This window comes from Haliotis cracherodii, unplaced genomic scaffold, assembly GCF_022045235.1.
Source record: "Haliotis cracherodii isolate W230 unplaced genomic scaffold, xgHalCrac1.p SCAF_12, whole genome shotgun sequence".
Taxonomy (NCBI): domain Eukaryota; kingdom Metazoa; phylum Mollusca; class Gastropoda; order Lepetellida; family Haliotidae; genus Haliotis; species Haliotis cracherodii.
In genome coordinates this window covers 10,245,053-10,270,142 of record NW_027266267.1, presented here as the reverse complement: position 1 = coordinate 10,270,142, position 25,090 = coordinate 10,245,053, and the positions used below count along the sequence as shown (strand labels likewise).

Below are 25,090 nucleotides of genomic sequence, written 5' to 3'. Positions count from 1 at the left end.
GTAACTGACAAAATACTTCCTTGTGGGACACCCTGCTCCTGATTATAATGGTCAGACAGGGTTGAGCCCACTCGGACTTGAAATTGCCTGCCGGTTAAAAACTGTGATATAAAATGTGGTAAGCGGCCTCTCAGACCAAACTCGTGTAAATCTTTTAAAATGCCATGCTTCCAGGTAGTGTCGTAAGCTTTCTCAAGATCAAAAAACACTGCATGTTGTTTGTTAACAATAGCATTTTTCAAAAACGATTCCAATCGTACTAAATGATCAATAGTACTACGATTTTTGCGGAAACCACATTGAATATTTGTTAGTAGGTTATTGGTTTCTAAGAACCAAACTAATCTGTTATTTACCATTCGCTCCATGGTTTTACAGACACAACTGGTTAAAGATATAGGACGGTAATTTGATGGATCTGTATGATCCCGACCATGTTTTGGGATAGGGACTACAATGGCATTATGCCAAGAAGGAGGAAAATTCCCCGACGTCCATATTTGGTCAAATATATCTAAAAGTGTTTCTAGACATGATATAGGCAAATGTTTTAGGAGCTGATAGTGAATATTATCAGCACCAGCCGCTGTATCATGAGCTTGCCCCAGGGCTGTAATTAGCTCATGGAAGGAAAACACTTCATTATAGTCCTCCCCGTTATCAGAGTTAAAATTAACAGTTTTCTTTTCCTGTTGTTTCTGATATTTTATGAATTCAGGGACATAATTAGACGATGATGAATGTTTTTCCAATGTTTCACCAAGTTTATTGGCAATGTCTGATTTATCAGTTAATAACTGATCACCTTCCTTAAGATGGTGAACAGTAGTCTTTGATCCTTTGCCTTTAATTTTTTGTATCATGTTCCATACTTTGGATATAGGAGTACGGGAATTTATCCTGGAGACGTAGTTCCTCCAAGATTGGCGCTTATTTTGTTTATAAGCCCGCCTGAGCTTTTGCATTTGTAATATTTACTTGATCTAAATTATGAACAGTGGGATGTCGGCGGAAGAACTGTTCAGCTTTCTTCCTACACTTCCGTGCCTGTTTACATTCGTAGGTAAACCACGGTTTGCGAATATGAGGATTTGCAGAGGACTTAGGAATTGCCTCATCAGCTATTGCAAGGAGCTGATCTGAAAACAATTGAATCGGATCTTCAACATTTTGAAAATGATGAGGGATTAATTTTGCAGTACACAATGTTTCATACAATGACCAATTGGCCTTTGTAAAATTCCACCTGGCTGTGGAGGTTTCAGGATTCGGGTTCACAGATTTAAGAATGGTGGGAAAGTGATCGCTTCTGCAGAGGTCATCATGGACAAGCCATTCATACTCGTTAAACAGATTTGAATCTGTGAGAGACAGATCAAGTGCTGAGTATGTTCCAGTGGCAGGATGTAGATAGGTGTTCGAATCATCATTACATATACACAAATTATTATCAGAAATGAATTCCTCAAGTATTTTCCCTTTATTGTTTGTGGTAACACTTCCCCACAGGGGGTTGTGTCCATTCAGATCACCCACGATGATACATGGCTTGGGGAGCTGATCATACAGATTTTGAAGATCAGATTGACGAAGCAAAGTAGATGGAGGAATATACAAGGAACACAGAGTAAAGACAATGTTCAAAGTTAAACGAACAGCAACAGCTTGAAGATTTGAATTGAGGGCAACAGGGCTGTGAATCACGCCCTGTCTAACCAAGATAGACGACCCTCCAGTTGCTTTGTCACCTGGGGGGGAATATGAATGATGACAGTTATACTGCCTAATATCAAATTTATCTGTACTTTTGAGGTATGTCTCCTGTAGACATAAAGCATAAAGAGATCCTGTATCAATAATTGAAGGTCATTAAAATTATTCCTAAGTCCTCTACAATTCCATTGGAGTATAGTAGGTGAATGACTCATGGTGGTTCAATAGTCGATCTCTCACGGGTACGTGAGGGTTGAGAACTCCCATCAGTATGCTGTGAGGATGGAGTTACTTCCAGAGCACTGTAAGAGTTGTGGATAGGCACCTCTGAAAGGTCGAGATTCCTGGATGGTTTATTTCTTTGGGACTTTTTCTTTTCATTTTTTTTCCGATGGACAGATTCAGTTGCAGGTCGTTTAAGTACTAAGTCAGGAGGAGTCTGACTCTCTGCCTGAGATGTTGTAGGTGGTGCTAATGTAGGAGCATTAGATTTGTCAAGCTCGATATCAGTTGTAGTTGCCACGGGTCGATCAGATTTGACCCAAGTCAATTCCGTCTGACACGAGACAGATGAAGATTGAACTTGCTTAGAGATAGCAGCAGAGTAGTGAAGGGTTGATTGAGGCGGTGACTGAGATTTAAAGAGTTGTCTAGTCTCTCCAAAGGTGATGTTTTTTTAACATTTTATTTTCAGTATTTTTTATTCATTTTGCCATACAGGGCAGAGTTTAGAGGATGCCATATGTTTTCCATCACAGTTTACACATTTGAGTGTTTGCTGGCAATCAGTGCTGTCATGGTTGTCACCACAACGTTGGCAAACAAAGGCGCGAGTACATGATTTAGAGCCATGGCCAAAATGTTGACACCTAAAGCACCGGAGTGGATTGGGGACATACACCTCCACTCCGATGTTGACGTAACCAGCTTTGATTGACTGAGGTAATGAAGATCTACAAAATGTGAATAGGTAGGTGTTAGTCTTTTCAATAGTTGAATCGTCCTTCTTTCTTGTGAAACGTTTCACAGAAGACACTCCTTGATTTTCCAATTCATCTGCTATTTCTTGTTCTGACATGTCGGACAAGGAATGAGTCCTGTCACGAACAATGCCTCTGCATGTGTTCAGTGTACGGTGTTCAGTAACAACAACCTCAACATTGGCAAATGTACTTACTGATAATAGATTGAGGGATGGTTGTTTTCTGACACATTCAACAAGAAGGGAGCCAGAACGAAGTCGGGTCACATTTTTAACATCACCACAATAGCCATGGATTGCCTTAGAAATGGCAAAGGGATTAAGTTTGATAGGTTGATGATCTTTAGCTTCGATCACGAGAAATCGAGCCCAGGAATCAAAATTTTCAACAGCCTCATTAGATGAGCTTGATTCTAAATGTCGACGCTTTGAACCAGAATGATTGTGAGCCATGGTGAAATAAAAGTGTTTCAGCATACCTGTTCCCCACCCAACATGGAGTGTCAACAAGGACAGTGTTGTAGCGCATCGGATTTCCAGCATGCAAACACCAGGGATACAGGGATGTTATACTCCAGCAAATATGACTTGAATAGCTATATTTATCTACCAGATGTAGTGCCAGGCAGGTTCAGTCCATGACAAGAAACTGGAGACATACAGAATACAGAGGTCAACATCACCAGATTGGCCCATGAGCCACCGCCTTCTGGCGTAAGACTCTAGGCAATTTATTCCATCAAAAATTGGTAATTCATACAAAGTATGCATGGCCAAGACCAAAATATACATTATAATACAACACAGGAGTGCATATACAATATTACGCACAGGGCCTGGCATGACCAGCCGATTGATAAGACCGGGCCCATCTTACCACCCGTCTAGGCGAAGTAAGGGTCGAAGTAGTGTGTTGGGCAAAGGAACACAGTTCCAGGAACCAGTGCCCTCGACTACCAGACTCCCGTCCTCCGCCAACACAGGGACGCAACCCACGGCAAACAGGTTGCCCATTTTAGTCGCCTCATACGACCAGCAATGGGAGGCTGTGGAAATATTCTGCCCCGGTTCCACACGGGGGAAGAGCTATTAGCGCTACCCAGCACTCACCACGAGGAGGTTGCTCTTCACGAGTGCCCTTGGCTTATTGACTTCATCAAATCTGGACTGACAACCCAAGTAGGTATAACCGATATTCGGTTTAATTTCATGTAATTTATTCATACCTACTTGGGTGTCCCACTTCTTTTGCATCAGATCTCGGATGTAACATCTGATCACTGGTTTATAATCAATGTATGGAATCTGAAGTGGTGTCACAGATTTGTTGAGAGCTGCTTTAGCTGCAGCATCAGCCATTGTGTTACCAGTTATTCCAACATGGCTGGGCAACCAACAAAAAACAATGTCTGTTGGCCAGCAGCAATATCATTATATAATTCAACAATTTCTAATCAAAGTGGATGATGACATGCATTATTTTGAATAGCCTGAAGACATCAGAGAGAGCCAGAAAAGATGATAAATTGTTTATATTTAGATTTGTGATTAATGTATTCTAGGGCTGTTAGAATAGCTTTGGATTCCACTGTGAAAATGGAACATGCATCTGGAAGTCTTGACAAGAATGTTTTCGATCCAATGACAGTGGCGCTAGCAACTGCACCACCATCTTTGGAACCATCTGTAAATATAGATCTGTAAGTAGTGTAGGTATTTCGTAACTGATTATATTCTTTCTGATACATTGGTGGATCTGTTTGTGATTTCTTCAGTTTTGTTAATTCAATATATACCTGTGGTTTTACGAGTTGCCACGGGGGGTGACGACAGTAATTTGGTGGGAGATATTTCAGTAAGTTCAATTTTTGCAGCAGAAATGTCAGGTTTAATTCTTATGCCAGGAGGCGGAATAAGGGATTGTTTCTTATGATAGAGATCCTGATATAGAGGATTCAAAACACAGCGATGCGCTGGATTAGACGGATTGGAAAAAAGTTTAGCAATGTATTGTAAGGATAGTTTTAAGCGACGGTGTTTGAGTGATGGATCATCAGTCTCAACATATAAACTATTGATAGGAGAAGTTCTGAAGGCACCAAGGCAAGGCATCAGACCTTGATGATGGATTCTATCTAATATTGTTAAATTACTTTTACAGGCCCCATCGTAGATGATGGAGCCATAATCTAGTTTTGAGCAAATGAGTGTTTTGTACAGTTGGAGGAGGGTTTTCTGATCCCCTCCCCTCTTTGAATTCGAAACGTCTTTCAACAAATCTAGGGCCTTCAGGCTTTTTTTTAAAAATATTTGATGTGAGGTAAAAACGTCAAATGGCTGTCAAAAAAACACCCCAAAAACTTTTCCTTCTTGACAACCTAAATAGGATTGTCGTCCAAAACTATATCTGTGTCTCTGTGAGGTTTATATTTTCTACAAAAGTAAATACAATTTGTTTTAGATTTTGAAAATTTAAAACCGTTTTCTAAGGACCTTTTATGTATTTTCTTTAGACACAATTGTAATTGTCTCTCAATAGTATGCATATTTCTCCCACGACAAGATACGTTGAAATCATCCACAAAAAGTTATCCATCAATTGAATCATTTAAAACTTTAGAGAGGCTATTTACTTTTATGCTAAACAATGTGAAAGACAAACTACTGCCTTGTGGAACACGCTCGTCCTGATGATAATGATCAGACAGGGTAGAACCCAAGCAGACCTGAAATTGCCTGTCAGATAAAAACCCGGATATAAATTGAGGCAAGCAGTCTTTTAATCCAAAGTCATGTAAATCTTTTAAAATACCGTGTTTCCATGCAGTGTGATATGCTTTTTCTAGATGGAAAAATATAGACACTGCATGTTGTTTGTTTATTGTTGCAATCTGAACGAATCATTCCAATCGAACTTAATGGTAAATGGTACTGCGATTTTTACGAAAACCACACTGAATATTTTTTTATGAAATTATTAGTTTCTAAGTACCATGTCAATCTATTATTGATCATGCGTTCCATAGTTTTGCAAACGTAGCTATTGAAAGAAATGGGTCGATGGATCGGTATGATCCCGTCCAGGTTTTGGTATGGGAACAACTATGGCTTCAGGCCATGACGAAGGAAATATACCAGACATCCAAATTTCATCAAATATTAGCAAAAGAGTTTATAAACAAGGTTACGGTAAATGTTTCAGTAGTTGATAATGTATGTTATCAGCTCCTGTTGCGGTATCACACTCTAGGGCAGTGTGGAGCTCATGAATAGAAAATATGTCATTGTAGTCTTCCCCATTAGCTGATTGAAAATTTATCTTTTTCTTTTCTTGCTGCTTTTGGTATTTTTGAAATAGTTATTCGAGGAAGGATGTTTCGCTAAAATTTCCCCCAGTTTATTAGCAATATCTGAGGTGGATGCTCGGTTTCGAACACTTATCTTTGATCTTTTTGATCATGTTCCATACTTTGGACATCGGCGTTAGGGAATTTATTTTTGAAACATATTTCTGCCATGATTGGCGTTTATTTTGTTTGAAAGTGCGCCGTGCTTTAGCATTTAAAACTTTAAATTTGTTCAAATTATGTACCACAGGATGGCAACGGAAACTTACAAGCAGAGCATTATTACCAACGGAAATAATGCTCTGCTTGTTTCCTTGACTTCCTAGCTGGTCTGCAGTCATTATCAAACCATGGTTTTTGTATGTGAGGATTCGCAGAAGACTTTGGAATTCACTCATTGGCTATTTTGATAAGTTCATCTGAGAATAATTGCACATCGTCAGGAACATCGAGAAATAGTGGAATTTAAGAAACCAGAGTGTGGTTTAGCGATGAATCACGATTATTTCTTCAACAGCGAGATGAAACACAATGTGTTTATCGTCGTTGAAATAAGCATTTTGCCACACATTGTGTAAGAGAATTCGACAATTTCGGTGGCGGAAGTGTGATGGTGTGGGGGGCCATGTCCTACACCAGATCTGACTTGGTTGTGGTTTAGGGAAATTTGTCTCGCTACATGAATCAAATTATTCAACCTCACCTTCTTCCAGTTCTTCAACAGGACAACGCCCCACCGCACACAGCTCGTGTCAAGGTAGACAACCTTCACAATGCCAACATCAATCACTTGCCCTGGCCGTTGAGACACTCCCACAACTGGCCAACACGTTATAGGCAGAATGGCGTACACTTATCCAGAATTCGTACACTTTTCCAGTCAGTGCCGAGGAGATGCAGAGCCGTGATTGCTGCTCGGGGCGGTCACATGAGATACTGAGTTCAACAAAACCTTGTGGCCTTATGTGACATGACAATTGTTTTTTTCAATACCTTTGTACAACGGAAACATGTAACTATTGAGCTCCAAAATTTCATTTTTGTATCTATGATATTAAATTAAATATATCGACTTTATTAGGTGCAATAAATTTACTAAAAACCTACCTTTGCTATTCTTTTTTTGAAGAGTGTATATATATAAATATAAAGCAAGGAATAAAATAATGACCAACTCACCATTGCAACCTTGTCTATTACGTAAGTGTTAAGGTGAGAACTATAAAATGTTACCACTATGTAAACTTCATGCTACAATATTTCATTACAAAAGTCTGTATCAAAATATATATTATCATGCTGGCTATAAGACGACTTGTCATACTTAATCGTTTTTTTGGGGATTACTATTGTGAATTGGGAGTTATTAACATTGAAATTCTGTCAAGGTATCATCATATGTAACATGCAGTTACATTGCTTGCGTCCGAGGTTTAGATGGGTGCACATCGTGACGCAATGGAGTAACTACCAACTTATGACCAAATGGGCCGGAACATACGCATCATGACCAAATGGGCTGGAACATACACATCATGACCAAATGGGCCGGAATATACACATCATGACCAAATGGGCCGGAATATACATATCATGACCAAATGGGCCGGCATATCCACATCATGACCAAATTGGCTGGAATATACACCTCATGACCAAATTGGCCGGAATATACACATGACCAAATGGGCCGGAATAGAGATGACAGTTCAGTTCATCCTCCGTGGCTAAACACAACGTGAGGCATGAGCTGCAGTCCATCCTGTGTCATTACATACACTGTCATCCTCTGTGGTTTGGGTACACTTCATGAGGTGCAGTTAGCATGTTGAGGCTGAACTTACTTACAGTTAATGATTGTTAATGAGAAAAATGAGTTGCCTGCCACGACCTCCGCCAACTATTGCTGCACCAAGTTATATAGTATACTGGTGAGAGGCACTGAAACACGAAGAAAATTAGGGCAAAAAACACATCCTATGCATTCATTGAAACATTAATTTATATTGCTAATGAACAGATATGCATACTCATTATGCAAGAAGTATGATGCATGACGTATTGATTTAGTTAACTTGATCCTGATGAAAAAACATGTTTATATTACAATATTAACATGTAAACCCATGGACAAAGAAAGCAAAATTGGGCTGGGAGGAAAGGGATAAATAATATGTTGCCTATGAAATTCGCGTTTGGTTGCTTGCTGGTATACGCAGAAAAAGGCTTGATGCAGACACGTGCGTCACGTGATCGGTTTGCGATTACCAACACACTGGTGTAAGGGAGGCAAATCCACTGAACTGTGGTAGGGTTCCTAACCTCCCACTTAAACAGATTTGTTTCATACTGGCTTTCACAAATTAGATTAAGTGTGAATGAAAGAATACAAAGGATAGCATGGTGCTTCTTCAGTGGCAAAAAAACGGGCGCAGCTTTATTACATAACAATACAGGCGGAAGTCGCAACAAGCAGTGTTACACAGTACACAGCAATGCAGTTACATTGCTTGCGTCCGAGGTGTAGATGGGTGCACATTGTGACGCAAATCATGACCAAATGGGCCCTAACATACACATCATGACCAAATGGGCCGGAATATACACAGCATGACCACATGGGCCGGAATATACACATCATGACCAAATGGGCCGGAATATACACATGACCAAATGGGCCGGAATAGAGATGACAGTTCAGTCCATCCTCCGTGGCTAAACAAAACGTGAGGCATGAGCTGCAGTCCATCCTGTGTCATTACATACAGTCATCCTCTGTGGTTTGGGTACACTACATGAGGTGCAGTTAGCATGTTAAGGCTGAACCTACTTACAGTAAATGAGTGTTAATGAGAAAATAAAGTTGCCTGCCACGACCTCTGCTACTGTGCTTGGTTTATAGCAAGTTCATTCCCCTGAGGATTAAGCATAAGAACTGAATATGAGCGACACTAGTTTTGAAATGAATGCCTTGACGAGGACAAACCAGCAGATAACTTAAGACCCCCCCCCCCCCCCCCCCCCTGCAATGAGTTCACGAAAATGTCATTGCCAATGTCCGACAGGTTGACACCATCCTGTCTGAACAAACCCCTGTCTGCTATGTTAATTTCATTGTGCCCGAGAACGCGACCTCCAAGGTCTAGTACACCTTTCCTACCAAATCTATTAAATCTCTTCCTCTTGCGCTCCATTACCCCGCCGTCTGGTATACCCCGCCATGTGACCATATGACTTGTGTGAAGGGCATCATGTGATGATTTTTTGTAAGATCCCGACTCACCGTTTGTAATAATACTGTGGTTGGCACGTCCGCAAGGTCGTTACCTCCCAAATGAAGGAGGAGCCATGCTAGTGGAGGACTGCGCCTTAGTTTTCGCTGAAGAAATAGCAACAATGATTTCCACTTCATTCCCCTACTTCCATACCATGTTAAGCTGAGTCCATACTTCTGCAGACCCAGGTCCAAACCCACTGGCATTGCAACTGCTCTCCGGTTAGCCCAGTAGATATGGCTGGGGCCAAAAAGCCATATTTCTGTCAAAAATGAGTTGTTACAACATATAGATGCGAATATACTTAGCGTATGCAGCAGATTTCCACCTGCCCTATGTACAAAGTAGCTCATGTGGTATTACCTGTGTTGCTGCATATGTCGTGACTCCAATCCTGAATGAGTGTGTGTTGTAGTTTTGTTTGTAAAAATTGAGGAACTGTAAGGCTTTCCGGAGTACTGCAGAGAACTGATATCTGGTGACAAAATGGATGAAGAACTGGCCTGGTTGGGCTAAGCGTAAAGACAGATATGCACTTAATGACCTGACTGGGCAAATTGTAGGATCAGACTTAGCTGGGATTATCATAGTTGTGCCTTTGCCATGTTGATCCTTCTTCGAAAAGCAAATCTTAACGTGCACTACCTGTGCAATGATACTGACATCTGCCAATTTAAGTGTTCTGTCCTGATTCATCTAGGTCACAAATCTCACCAATCCGTAGGAATGCAAAAAATGCCAAGTTAAACTTGGCAGCAAAGTAACAAGCTTTGTAACCTGATGTACAAACAGCCTGTAGGGCACGAGGCAGCCTCTTCAACATGTCAATTGTGATTGGGTGTCTTGCATAAGGCTTCGACACCAGAGCTGCTGTATTTCTGCATCCCTGCATGCACTTGCGAACTAACAAGTTTTCAGTAGGGTCGGACCAGCTATTAATTTTGTGATGTCTGCCAAGAGATGTTGAGCTATAGTTGAGCTTGCAAAGGCCTTCCTAGACATACTGGCTACGTAACATAAAATATCATCTACCAGCACAGGCCAAATCATAGGTATTTTATGATTGTGACGAAGTTTCTCAAATGCAGCTGCATAGGTGTGTTGAGTATTGCTCGACACTGATGCTTTAATTAAGGCAAAGGCCGCGGATTTTAGATAAGCCACAGATTCATGGGTACTTGTGTCGGTTTGGTTTTGGCTTCTGGTTTCAGCTGACGAAACGTCTGAAGATCAAAATGAGATAATGAATCTGCAATGCTGTTTTTAAAACCAGGAATATACTGACCTTTGACAAATAAATTTATGTTGAGACAATGATGTACAAACTGCCTCACAAACTGCATAGTATTCTTACATTTAGTTGACTGCTTGTTCAGTATAGACACTACTGCTCCTTTATCACTATTTATTATTAACTTTTGTCCCTGAGAGCATCAGCCCAAATGTTAACCGCAACATAGACCGGGAAGAATTCCAGCAGTGTGATGTTTTGTGTTAGGCCTAAAGTCCTCCAATGTCCTGGCCATGAACCGTTGGTCCAGCGTCCATGAAAGTACGCACCAAACCCACATGACTCTCCTGAAGCACTGTCTGTGTAGAGGTGTAATGCTTCATTGGTAATCCAGCATTGATCCACGAATAATGACGCTCCATTATGATTGTCCAGGAATTAAAAACTTATTCTGAAAATCATCTTTTATATTCCTTGTAACCCTAACTTTATGATGGGGCTTCTTAATACCACAAATCGAATCAATGGATCTCCGTAGGAGGGCCCTGCCGATTGGAATCGCCCTACCTATGTAATTTAGTGAACCAATGAGACTTTCGACTTGCTGTTTGGTTGCTTTGAACTTTGACAAGACAAACCTGAGTTTATCCTTAGCATCCTGTATTTTGTCTGCTGGTATGATTAACTCCATTCTTACTGTGTCTAGCTGAAATCCAAGGAAGCTGATTAATGTTGTTGGTGTTACTGTTTTGTGACTGGCTATAGGGATTCCGAGTTCGTCGCAAGTTGCTAATAATGTTGACAGGACTAACTGACATTCAGACTTATCACTTGCAGATCATCCGCATAGGTAGTCGTCCAAGTAATGCATCAACTCACCTTGATAATTTAACTTTGATTGAACTATCCACTGGATGAAAGTGGATTTTTTTTTTCAAATATTGAGCAGCTTATACTACACCAAAATTGTAATGCTTTGTCGACATAATATTTATGTAAGAGTTTTATTCCTAGTAAGTGAAAATTATGAGGATGCACCATGCATTACCTGAAAGCGCTTTTGATGTCGGCCTTTGCTAAGTATGCCCCCGGACCAAGCTGCTGAATCATCAAAATTGCATCGTCAATCGATGAGTACGTTACAGAACAAAGGCTGGGGCTGATGAAATCATTTACCGACATACCATCTGGATACCATAAGTGGTGGATGATGGGGTACCCGTCTACTTCTTTCTTTGGAACAATTCCAATAGGAGAGATCCTCAGGTTTGGAAAAGGTGGGTTATGATATGGACCGGCCATTCGGCCTAATTGTACTTTATTGGAAAGTTTCCCAAGTATGATTTGCTCTATATTGGGATCTTGAGCTGATTTTAGATTATTACAAACTTAACTGGCCTCTCTGGGCCCTGTGTAATGTAAATGAAATCCTTCGGTGAAACCACAACGAAGAACACCGGCATCACTTAACAATGGGTAGGACTCCAGGTATGCTAATAGCTTATCTACATTGATAGGTGTGTGGCCCAATGCTTGCACGTTTTGGGAGGTTTCTGTTGCGAAACTGAAATGTATTAACCTCTGGGGTTAGTTTATTTCCTGTAACTGATTGGTTTAAACGGCACTTTGGCTATGGGTGGCTCCCACCACACTGATAACAAACATGGGGAAAACGGCAATGTTGCCTGCGACCAAATTTTCCAGGGTCATTGAAATCCCAGCAAAAAACATTTTTTTAGGTGTTTGCAGTTGGAGATTGTGAAGGCTGCTTGAAAGTGGTGAAACTGCGGTTCACAGGTTGAGGAGTGACATTCATGTATTGCATCCACAATTCCGCATTGATTGTGCCCCATGCCTTGTCTGTGGATCTACTTATGCGCAACCTAAACTGTTTATCATAATTTTGCTGGTGGCTTTCGGGGAATTTCTCCAGGTATATGCTGACAAATATGATAAAGGCTGTTGTCCACTCTTCCACTGACTGTATGTCCTTCGACTGGCGTGACATTTCCAATTGACCCATTGAGTTTACTCTGATAGTGCTATCCATAGTTTGCTCCTTATCCAATCCCTTAATGAGGGTAGCCAGATCTACATATTCCCCATTGTGTATTTTATCCCTTATTGGTTAGTGGATGAAGAACCAACATTGTCATCTGACAAAGCAACCATTTTGTCACCACTGCATGCAATCTTAGCATTAGGCATGTTAAGCGTACCGTTGTCAATGGCAACAGAGGCGAGAGCGTGTGTGTTGTGATTTACCGACTGTACTAGTGGGATAGTTGGGGTATCTAAGCCTATCACTACATGAGACCGTGCATCATTATTAAAAACAGGAGGTAATACATCACCTGATCCATTCCTCGCGTCGACGGGCTACGATGACCGGGGGACGGTAGTTGATGCCATGTCGTCTGCATCGCCGGGTTGAGAACTTCGATTCGTTGATTTGTTGACTCGAGCTGATTTCCGCGACGATCTCCGGTCGCTGGATGTTTGGATCTTCCGCTTCCTCGATCTCCGACCTGACATCGTTCTTCTCACCAAACTTACGGACAAGGAATTATACTAAGACGATAAATAATATGTTGCCTATGAAATTCGCGTTTGGCTGCTTGCTTGTGTACGCAGAAAGAGGCTTGATGCAGTCATGTGCGTCACGTGATCGGTTTGCGATTACAAACACACTGGTGTAAGGAATGCAAATCCACTGAACCGTGGTAGGGTGCCTAACCTCCCTCTTAAACAAATTTGTTTCATACTGGCTTTCACAAATTAGAATATTTTATGAAAAGATGCAAATTGATTCTGACAACTGCGAATGTGATGCTACAATGTACTTTATCTACGACATTTGACTCTTCTTGTAAAACACTGTATGATGTCATCAATTGACTGTCGAAAAGTGATTTCCACGCTGTGTGTGCTCTCATAGTGAAATGTGAAGGTTACTTTGAGCAAATATATTTTTCAGTAACCCGTTCTTTCCTTTATTTGGACAGTTCAAAACTGATCCTTCAGCTGCCTTCATCAGAACAGGCTCAATTCAATTATGCAGTCAAACGAAAGCACGGAGAGTTCAGGTTGCTGAATATATTCATCTTGTTTCATATTTGACTTTCAGATTCAACTGAATCTGTATATTTGAGAAATGTTGTAATCGGATACCATCGGATACCATCAATGTGTTTTGAAGTACATGATTACAGGAATAATTGAAGTGTTGAGTCGCTGACACATTATAATCAATGGTTACAGACAACGGTTTAAACTGCTGTGGTGCGGAACAAGGTGAGTGTAACACAACCCTGTCCCATATATTTGATTAAAATATGTATCCAGATAGTTGTTTGACAATGATGATCAAGGAAAGTGTTTATGAATATCAATGATCCTAATCGCCATCTGCAAACATTTTCCTTTTAGCTATAATGTTAAAACGAGTGAACAAGTTTTCAAATGAAGTTAAATCCTTCAACTATACAAGTAAACGACATTGCAAAGGGTTTAGGCAAATGCTACTGTTATAATAATAGGTGAGGTGAAATGGGGTTTAACGTCGCGTCCAAGATTATTGCACTTATATAGCGACGTGCATGCACGTGTGTGTGTGTGTGGCTGCTTGTACTAGTCCGGACTGATGCCGATTTATAGTGCTAGCTCACTGAGATACCATGCCGCAGTTTAAGATGAATACCTCACTCAGACACAGTATACTGACTCCGAGCCGACCAGTCCTTGTTTAAGCCCCTTAATGCCGAGCGCCAGACAGGGTAACAACAAGTACCATCTTTTAACGTATTTTGGTATGACGCGGTCGGGGATCGAACCCCGGACCTTCCACTCTCCGGGAGGACGCTCTACCACTAGACCACGGAGGCGGTCCTTATAATAATAACAACAGCAATAATAGTAATATTTGGTGGCACAAACACAGTATCTTAATCGTCGTGATGGCGTGGCTTGATCATTTTATCACCGTCCTCGCAATGCTTTTAGTTTTGACATAGAGGTCCATCCATGGTAATACCAAGAATGTGTAGTGAACGTCAAGGAAATTGATAAATAAACAATTCTTTGGAATAGACCTGTATACAGCCTCAGACCTATCCGAGCTAACAAGCGTGATCTTGTCTTTTTCATAAATCCAATGAAGTCATTTATAATCATTGAATTCTGTCCCATTTGACACTATTGTGATTGACAAGATTCAGAAAAAAACATCGCAAATATGAGGATGCCACGCTCGCATCTACAGCACCAGGTTGCCCGATTCCCCATTGTTCATGATGCCTTAGTTTTGGTACTTTCCAATCTGTTGACTGACATTGGGGGCTGTGTGTGTGTGTGTGTGTGTGGTGGTGGGTGTGTGTGTGTGTGTGTGGGGGGGGGGGGGGGTTACATGCGTTTGCTACCAGAAATACAGCCCTTCTGACAATCTGGGTAATGCAGAAGGTTGCAGTGTTAGGGAATTTTCACTTTCTCCGAAAAAGCTCAAGGGGGTTTGACTAGGCAGCACTTCCTTGGAGAAGTCCCATTCGCTGTCTGGGCTGCGTGTAGAGGGGGCAAGGGCCTTGAGCTGATGATGAGCCTAAACAGCCTGACTGTGCCAGGATCACCCAAAACCCTCTTTGCTGCATCTGTTATTTTGATATGTACATAATAATAATAAAAATAATAATAAAAGTAAGAAAAGTAATAATAATAATAATGACAAAAGGAAGAATTAGAACAACATCAAGAGAAGAGGAAGAAGGAGAAAGAAAGAACAGCATCAACAATAAGAAGAAGAGAAGAACTTTAAGAAGTAAAATATACATTTTCATAATCATAAGGAATTGCTAAAGAAGAATTAATTTTACAATTCCAATGACCTTTCTCTGACGCATGCATGTTAGTGTAACACTAGGTACATGACTATTCATAGGGCCCTTTCCAAAGGAGGGATAGCCTACAATTGCCTACTACTGGTACAGAATGAACGAAATGGCATCTTAGAATGGTTTGACATAGCTCATAGTGCACTTCGGTGATGTATGCCACCATTCGAATTAGTTAAATCGTTGTTAGCATGTCGAACCTTCCTCGATCACTTCCAGGGTTATGCTTGCAAGACTTTCTCTAAGTCCAGGCTCACCAGCATGGACGGATGTATACGTGTTGCATGGAATTCACAGCATTGAAACGAGACACTACATACTGGGATATGCAGCACAAAGCAGAGTAGCTTTCTGAGTGACACTCATCTATGTCTGTATGTTTAAAGCTGCACTCAGCAATATCCCAACAACATGACGGAGGCCAGAAATAACTTTGTCCAAATCACCAACTGAATTAGTTATTGCCTTGCGATACGTTTACACTATGTAAATGGATACACGTTTAGTGTGTTTCAAGCTGAATTGATGAGTTCCGCACTCAGCAAGCACCATCCCCTTCTTCCATCTCAACCTCCCCTTGGGGAACCGAGGAAGATAAACAAGAGTGTGTCCTCAGCACCCCACTGCTGGTCGTAAAAGGCAACCGAATTGGGCAGCCCATTTGCCGTGGGCTGCGACCCTTTGTCGACAGAGGAAGAGATTCTGGTGGTAGAGGGCGAAGAAGCTGGTAATAGTGCTCCTTAGTCCAACACACCAATTCGACCCTAACTTCGCCTTGACGGGCGGTAGAATGGGCCCGATTCTATCAATCGCTTGTCATGTCATGATATGCCTGAAATATTGCCGATGTGACGTAAAGCATAAACTCACTCACTCACTCAAACTAAATTTATTCAAAATGTCAATTCTAAATGTATGAATCAGTAGTATAGGTAATGGGGGTTCTGGACCACTTCCACTGGAGCTGGATTCATATACCTATACTGCTACTACAGGGGGAATTTTTTATGCCAAAATGATTATGCGATTCAACGATAGTCATGATTTGTATTAAACGAAACATCAATATTAATTAATAATGAATAAAATTTACTATAGCCCACGAGGATATTGGAAAGGTGTAGGAGCAATAAAAAAATTAGCCACCGCGGCTAAGGTATCTAAAAATGTGGCCAAGGATTGGTTAAAGAAACAAGCGATGTGGCAAATATATTTACCGGCACCGCGTTATATACCGAGGAAGAAGTTTGATATTTTTACGACGAATGAAGTTCATCAGGCTGACCTCTTGTTTCTTCCTCACGATAAGGTAAAACGCAAAACGTATAAATACGCTTTGACAGTAGTGGATGTGGCTAGTGGCTAAACGCGGACCGCTAAAATGGCCTAAGCTATTTCAAGTAGATCCCGGTCGAGAGTTTATGGGATCGGTAACTAAACTCTTAACAAAGCACAACGTCAAAATCGTCCGTGGTGAAAGAGAGGCTCACCGCAGTCAAGCTATCGTCGAAAGATTTAACCGGATTCTAGCGGAACGTTTGTTTGGCTATCAGTATGGGATCGAAATGAAATCCGAGCGATTGAGATCAACCGAATGGGTGACACGATTATCAGCCGTTGTATCAGCGCTGAATAATGAAGAAACGAGATTAATAGGGAAGAAACCATCCGATGCGATTAAAATGAAATCCGTGACTTCCGAATCTTCGGCACCGAGGAGAGGCAAAGAACAAAAACTTCCGGATAGAGTAAGGGTAAGATATTTATACCAGGCAGGTGAACTCGAAGGAGGCCTACGTCGCGCAACCGATCCCATATGGTCCCTTAAGACATATAACATTAGTAGATTGGTTACGAAAGAAGGAGAGCCTATTCTTTATTATCTTCAAGATGGACCGGGTAGGGCATTTGTACGAGAAGAGTTGTTCATAGTTCCCGACGGTACGGTATTACCACCATAACCATAAGCATAGGTAGTTACACCATCATTATCAATCCATCTCTTTGTACCTAAGGGGGATAATGATGTCTTGTTCATTCTTAATCCATATATCCTATGATCGTAACTTCTTAAAGAGTTCATCTCGTGTTTGAACGTTCTACCATTGAATAATGATTCTTTATACTGTTCATGTTTGATATGCTTTTTTACCACATACTTCTTAACACCCTTGGCTTTTCTTATCTCTCCATTATCGGACTTCTTTATAGAATACATCTTAGGTCTTAATCCAACATACTCCGCTATAGGGGTCCCAGCACATTCATCCTTCATCTTACCTAATACCTTTTTATTTACAACGCTGTGCAGTGGATTATCTTTAGGGTAATCGCTCGTGTTGTACATATCTATTTTTTCTGCCATATCTTTATACACATCCTTGGTTTGTATTTCCATCAACAAAGAATCTGTGTCGGTATATAACACCTCGCATCTATCGCCGTATTGCTTCTTAAGTTCGTTGTAATAAAAGTCATACATTAAGTGTTTTGACAAGTCGAGAATACTCATACCGACGTACACCGGTCTGTTGAATTTTATATTACTTTTCTGCATATGCAACGCGGCTAAGTCGTTATCGAATATCTTTCTTCTGTTAAAAGCCGGACTGGCTATAAGTTTCCTGAGTCTTTCTTCCTCATTAGATCTGACTAATTTAACATCAACACGCTTCCTTAGATTCTCCATAGTTTTACCGAATACCGAGTTATTCATGAGCTTATACAGATTCTTTTCGAAATCGCTGGTAGCTATCTTTCTTAAATCTGTGTTCAGCCTTATATAGGGCTCCATCCAAGGGCTTTGATCAAACTTTAGAACTCTGTGTATTTTCTTAAGTTTCATACCTAACGATAGATACAACTGGAGATTTCTGTAGTGAACCATATATTTTGTCTTATCCATCAAATTTGGTACGAGTTTTTCTACGTTAGCTAACCTACTATTACCCATCAATGAACGTTGATATTCCGACATCCAGTCTTTATTAACCATTAATCTTTCGGGAGCTAGCGGATAACTGTTATGGTCTTTATGTAAGGAACTCGGATATTCCAAGTCAACTTCTAGTATGTACCCTTTATTCTCATCATTCACATTGATATCATTCACATTGACCCATTCAAAACCACCCGTGGGTAAAGGTTGACTCATAGCCCATCCGTACAAATTGTTAGCGTCGAGATATAATATATGCGTGTCGGGTTTACTCGGATCGTATCCTTCCACTAATTTATTATTAGCCTTAGAATACCTTTTCGCTGCCATCGATATACCCCCTCTTAATCCTTTCTCAATAAACAAGTGCATATCGTAATCTGTGAGTAGTTTTAGATCTACGCCAGTCTTCTTCAACAATGCATCCCACGATAGTCCGGGACTGGAATAGTACCATGCCGGGTCCAAGCCGTATTGTTTTAAACACGTCTTTCTAAATATCTCAAATATATCGGCGAGTAACAGTACATCGGTTTTTAAGTACAGATCGTGATAATCACCTAAATTCTTACAACCTAATTTATCCCAGACCGTCAGAGCGTGTTCATAATCGGCATCTGTTATTCTAGATTCCGTTAAGTTACTATAGAATGATTCGAGGGGTGGCAATTCAGTTTCTTCGAATCTAGACCAATCATCCATATATTCGTAAGGATATACACCTTTTCTCAGCAGCAAATGACGAGTTATCTGATCGGTATATTTATTTGTTATAGCGAAGTCATCGGGATTGTTCGCTTTAGCTAAATTGTCCAGGGAAGATAACAGAAACTGTACGGAGTCTATGAATCTAAGCCCATTACTTTGTTTTATTCTAGATTTCCCATCCTTGTCCCTATAATGTATAGGTTTAGTCAACGAGAACGAAATGTATTTTTCCATATTGTTAGGAATGCACGTTAAACCGCCGTCGGTCTTTGAGATAGCTTGCATAATGAGATGTGAATCGTATCCCCTAAGGTTATGAAACACAACGGGGATGGGTATTGTTTGAGCATTCATTTTTAGTTTCAAGTTACACTCGTTATGAGCGGCTCCCCGATAATTACCCGTGACGTGACAATGATCTCTTACGGAATCCCCATCCAGAGGTTTATTACAAACGTGACAACTCGTTGACTTCTTGTGGGCCCTCCAATCATCTATCGACATACGCATGGGTTTCTTACACGATAATTCTTCCCTGATTATTCTCTCTTCATTTTGTAGATATTCTAGGAACTTTCCAGCTGCATCGGGACCTCTGTAAATCACGGGAGTGTTTGTTTTCCCATCATACCTTACAACTACATATCCAAACCCACAAGGAATATGTTCTTGAGTTTTGTACGTAAAACTACTCTCTTGATTATTATGGTTGGTATTTTCTATGGGCTTGATAAGCGCTTCGAAGTTGGCATAAATTACGTACGGTACTGGCATTTGATTACAATAATGTTCAAATTTTAATATATTTTTTCCCTCTTTAGGCATATCGATCCTGATAGCTGTCTGTCCAACACCTCTACAGTCTTCTTTATGCGATTCTAATAGATCTTGTCTACTGTACCCATGCAGGCATCTTTCGCAGAAATATTTCTTTCCCTTATATTTAGTTTGATCGTATAGCACCCTGTTTAAACTCTTTATCCACGTATAATGATATTTACCATCTTTTTCGATCAGAAATGAATTGATTCTGGGAATATGTTCCGGAGCGGAGCTTATTCTGTGTACAACAATTCCTTTAGAATGTCCGAAAACATTTATAGCTAAATTATTTTGCTTTTCCACCTTATCAATTTGCGATATTGGTGTAGGTTCGTCTATACCATCGAAGTTGAGTCCATCGTTTTGGGGATAGCTAGAAGGTCTATCCGGATGCTTGTCTACGGGGAACAATGCAGATCTTATCATCATTCTTAAACAATCATCGGATTTATTTTTTACATTAATTATGGCTTTTTTCTTCTTATAATACGGGGGTAAATCTATATAAGATCCACCTTTGAAGGGCATATAATTCGCTATATCTAAATATAAACTATCGATTCTATCCACACCCCAACCCGAACCTCTATTAGTCCAGCGTTCTAAAGTTTCCTGTATCCTCTGAATTGATGTATCTAATGATGCGTTTATAGTATCGGATTCGGTTATAACTTCTTGATTGCTACGGAAATATGGTTCGGTATATTCGACGCTATCGTCTGCGTTACTTTTACTCAATGTCATTTTAATCGTCAGCTGGTATTTTATACTTTGTAAATCATCTAATTCCTCGTTAATTTTACTCGATATGATGGGCTTAATATCGTTAACATCCATGTTGGAATTAATATCCATCTTCCAACCTCTTAGATATTTACCAACGCCGGCGGATGTGGGTACAAATATTAATTCTTGTTGTTGTTGTTGATTATTATCATCATCATTATCATCCTCGTCTTGTTGATTATTATCTAGTAAAGCGATCAATTCAGCTCTTCTCATTCGAGAATAACCTCTCAGCCCACTGTTTCTCGCTCGAACTCTGAGTTCTCTAACAGTCTGGGGTGGTTCCAAACCGAGTAAGGTAATCAATTCAGCTTTTCTCATACGAGAATATCCACGTAGACCACGTTGCTTTGCCATAGCTTTTAACTCTCTGACAAAAAACATTGTGGTATATGCAAAATGATTCATTTGTCTAATTGGTTGTTTTCATATATCTAAATACGTATCCTCCCCAACCTATTCCTCTCATTGATGTAATCTCTCTTCCTAGCATAAATAATCTGATTCCTGACCCTATCAGCACCGTGTTTCTTACATAAACAATAATGACCTTTGACCCCTATCCCGCATTCAGAACACTTATAGTTTATGTGTCCACGTTTGATGTAATAATTGTGTATACCGCAGTAAACATCAACACAGCGGCGGTTACATAGAGTCGTCTTCCCCATGAGTGTAAACTTGCAGTTATTCATGGTATATACATCTATCATATCACTTGTCTAAATGCAAATTACATCTACACTAGTGTATAGCTGAAAATCAATACTGCGGATAACCCAATAATAACAAATGCGACCTCTCGGTCTTTCTGAGCCTCTGACGGTGTATAAAACTGACTCATTGTTGGTCTCGGTATTGGGTCGAGTTTTTTCCCATAAACGAGGTAGTATTCGTGCATGGCGGATTCAACATCCTTAAACGTTTGAATTGAATGTCCTTCCTTAATCAGTTTTTCATGAATAAAGTCTAATCTCTTCATTCTCTGCTGCGTATATTGTAACTGGGCTGCTTGGTATTGTTCTAATGCTTCGTTATGTCGTTTACGCTCCTCTTCAACTTCTTTAGCGTTTGATTCCCTCATACTGGAAAATAAATAATTACTCCCCGAAAAAGCTAGAGCATTAACAACAGCTCCACCGACCATCATCGCAATTGATGCCATATGAATATAAATATTCAAATGTTTAATTACTTCATTATGTCTTCCGGGATAAGTCCTTGTTTGATGAGCATATCCTTCGTTGCCATAGCTAATCCAATATCCAGAACCATCATACCTATATCAAATCCATTAAAATCTAGCTTCGGAGGTGTGGCTTTAGTAATCATTTTAGCCATACGGGCATAGCCAATGGCCAAGCCGGTGACCACCGCTGAATGATAAGTTGCGTTTACCAACATTTTACCATCTGTAACTGGAGTAGTCATGCTTCTTATAGCATTATATGAGGACTAACCTCTAATTGAACTTGCTGTTGCGGCGGGGGTGACGTTTTCTCTTCTTCGGTCTTATAAAAGAACCATACAGCCGCTATACCAGCAACTCCTACTAGTGCCCATGTTTTAATCGGATTTGAATTATTTATTAATTTTGCTTTGCGCACCAGCCCTCCCTTCCTTCCTGCGGCTATTTTTTGGGGGTTCTTAGTAACTCTAGCTTGTTTTTGTGTTTTCTCATTCACTGGTGGTTCCTCATTCACTTGTGGTTCTGTTTCCGCAATCTGTTGTTGCGTTTCCGCAATCTGTTGTGGTGTCACCTGTTGTGTCTCCATTTATATTATTAAGTGGGCACGTATGTTTAAATTGACAATACCTAGCCGTTATTAAAGCTGTGGTGAGCGGAGCTAAGAACATTCCGAATCTATGATAAAACTCACAGCTCACTGAGCTTATAGCGTGTTCGATGAATGGGTCTTTCTCTAGAGATTCGCATAAATACATGCGATGTTCTGCCGGGATGGGGAGAAACGTACTAGCTACGACTGTGTATAGTTGTAATATAGACGACCCTATAGTTTTAGTCATGGTAGCTCCCAGTCTAGACTCGTAACGCGCGTACAGTTTTTTAATCTCTTCGTCGGTCATGTTATCAATTTTTTCGATGGTATAATTTTCTCCCAAATATTGGGAACATTTTCCACCGGCTACCAAAGCCGCGAGTCTTTCTCTATGTTTATCTGCATGTTGATCAGGATCAGATTCTTTGAGAATTTGTTCGATGAGTTCGTCGCATTCCATAATGTAATACCTAAGGAGATATTTAAGTCTAACATAATATAATATGACGTATCCAATACATCCCGTAATAATGAACTGTTGCGAAAGAATGATGATTTCGAACCACATTTTATGTAATATTAACCGCTAATGTTCAATTTGCTACATTTTTGCTACATTTTGCTATAATTTGCTACATTTTTGCTATAATTTTACTACAATTTGCTACATTTTGCTAAGCAATTGCATAAGCAGCTGGTTGATCGGTTTTTAATACGAGTTTACAGTGCTTCGTTGCTGCTAACACTTTTCTGACTTTGTCACGTTCATTCTTGGTATAAATGACGTCATTTTCCCGTAAACATTCCTCGAATGAATCTTGATCTTTGCAATGAAACAGCGCTACCCATTTGGTCTGCTCTCTGAGATCTTTCAGGACAGAGTTGTATTTTTGAGTAAGTACCCAAACGCTATGTTGAGTATGCCGTCCGGAGAATGCTAAATACGAAAGCATATCTTTCTTTTTTGTTAATTCTTTACTCGCGCTGTAGTCGTCTATTACGAAAAGGGTTGATTCTCCTTTGTATTTTTCGTGACATACTCGGAGACAGTCTTGTAAACGATCGCCCGGATCGACTCTGTGTATTCCGTCGTCATTCATTACCCAATCTCTCGATAAGTACGTTTTATTAACGCTTATAGTCGGGCACAGAATAATAATATGATCGAAAACGTCCCGATAATGACTTTCTAAAATATCTAGAATAAAGGCTGTTTTTCCGCAGCCCGTTTGCCCGCATATGATAGCGCAGTGCGGATCTTTAGGTAAAAGATTATCAATAGATTGCTTGCACGAATCTCCCATTTTGTATATTAAGTTGCGCATCCATAATCACGTACAAATATATGTTTAATTTACCATCGGTTTCGAGGAGCTTCGTTATCTGTATGGTGACACCCTCGCTAGCATTTTCTATTCTCCTCCCACTGCCGTGTAATTGGTCATCGTCCGTTGTTCGCATGTCGAGCCATAGCGCGTACTTCGAGGTGAGGTATTCACCCATCGATACACTCCCGGGAGACAGATCTTTCACGACCGCGTTAACTTCCGGAGAACGTTTTATAGAAGGAAGTTTTTTAATCTCATCCCATTGTTGATGCGATAGCATTCCTTGGCTATATAGTTGATTAGGAACGCCCTCGATAGTCAATTCTACTTTCGTAATCTTGGGATTGTAGAACTTCTCGGTATTTCTTTTAAACGCATCGGAGGGGTCCTCGAACAACATTAAAATACCCTTCAACGACCTCGTGGGGACGTTTAGATTGATATTCCACAACATATCTTTTTTGTCCCTCGTGATCTTTCGGTGTCGCAGCACGCGATCGTACAAAATGGCTAAACTTCCCGAATACTGGTTACGAATTTGTCTGGCTAATTCGGGATCCGTTATCATATCGTACTCGAGCGAGATATTGTCAATGGAATAGCTAGCATCTACATTAGCGGATCTGATTACTCTACCGTAGTCTTTAAAAGTGAGTTCGTATTCTAACCTATCGCCTAGGGATGCTTGATAAAAGGGCATGTGGGAATCTAGTAATTCAAAGTCTAGGGGAATATAGAATCTGTTACCTAATGCGTCGGCAACGGCCTGATCTTTTACGATGGTACCATCACCACTAGAAGCATCTACGCGCAGTCTCAATGTGTTCTTATTACAAATACCTTGGTACTGTAAGTTTTCCCGCTCTTTATCCGTTCTCCAGAGATCCATGTAACAATAGTATACATCGCTATCGTCGATACTCAAAACCTCATTACCGCTAATTTTAATCGCGATTTTCTTAACGATAGCACGACCTAAGTTCTGAACCGGCTCCCTGTTAACGTCGGTAGAATTCAAAACAATCGTAAATGATAGTCGGACAGTTCCCGGAACTAACACATTGTGTGCGCCGAGATTAGGAAAGCGAACCAGAAGCGTTTGATTCTGATCGATGGTACTAGGGTTATTAGTTATAGTTACAGACTGACGAATTGCTTTGACCCCTAATGGATCCCGAAGTCTGCGTTGTGGGTTTAACTTGCGTCCGTATTGCGAAGACATTGTTATATTGAAAACATGTACCCTATGTTTAATATAAAAATGACTAATTTTGAACATAATGACTTTGATCTTGA

General features: G+C 40.4%; 2 pseudogenes; both read right to left on the bottom strand.

Annotated features, from left to right (window-relative positions):
• Positions 1-8,993: 8,993 nt before the first annotated feature.
• Positions 8,994-10,970, bottom strand: LOC139456985 (uncharacterized; annotated as a pseudogene).
• A 1,152-nt stretch (positions 10,971-12,122) lies between these two features.
• Positions 12,123-12,960, bottom strand: LOC139457961 (uncharacterized; annotated as a pseudogene).
• Between the last annotated feature and the right edge of the window lie 12,130 nt (positions 12,961-25,090).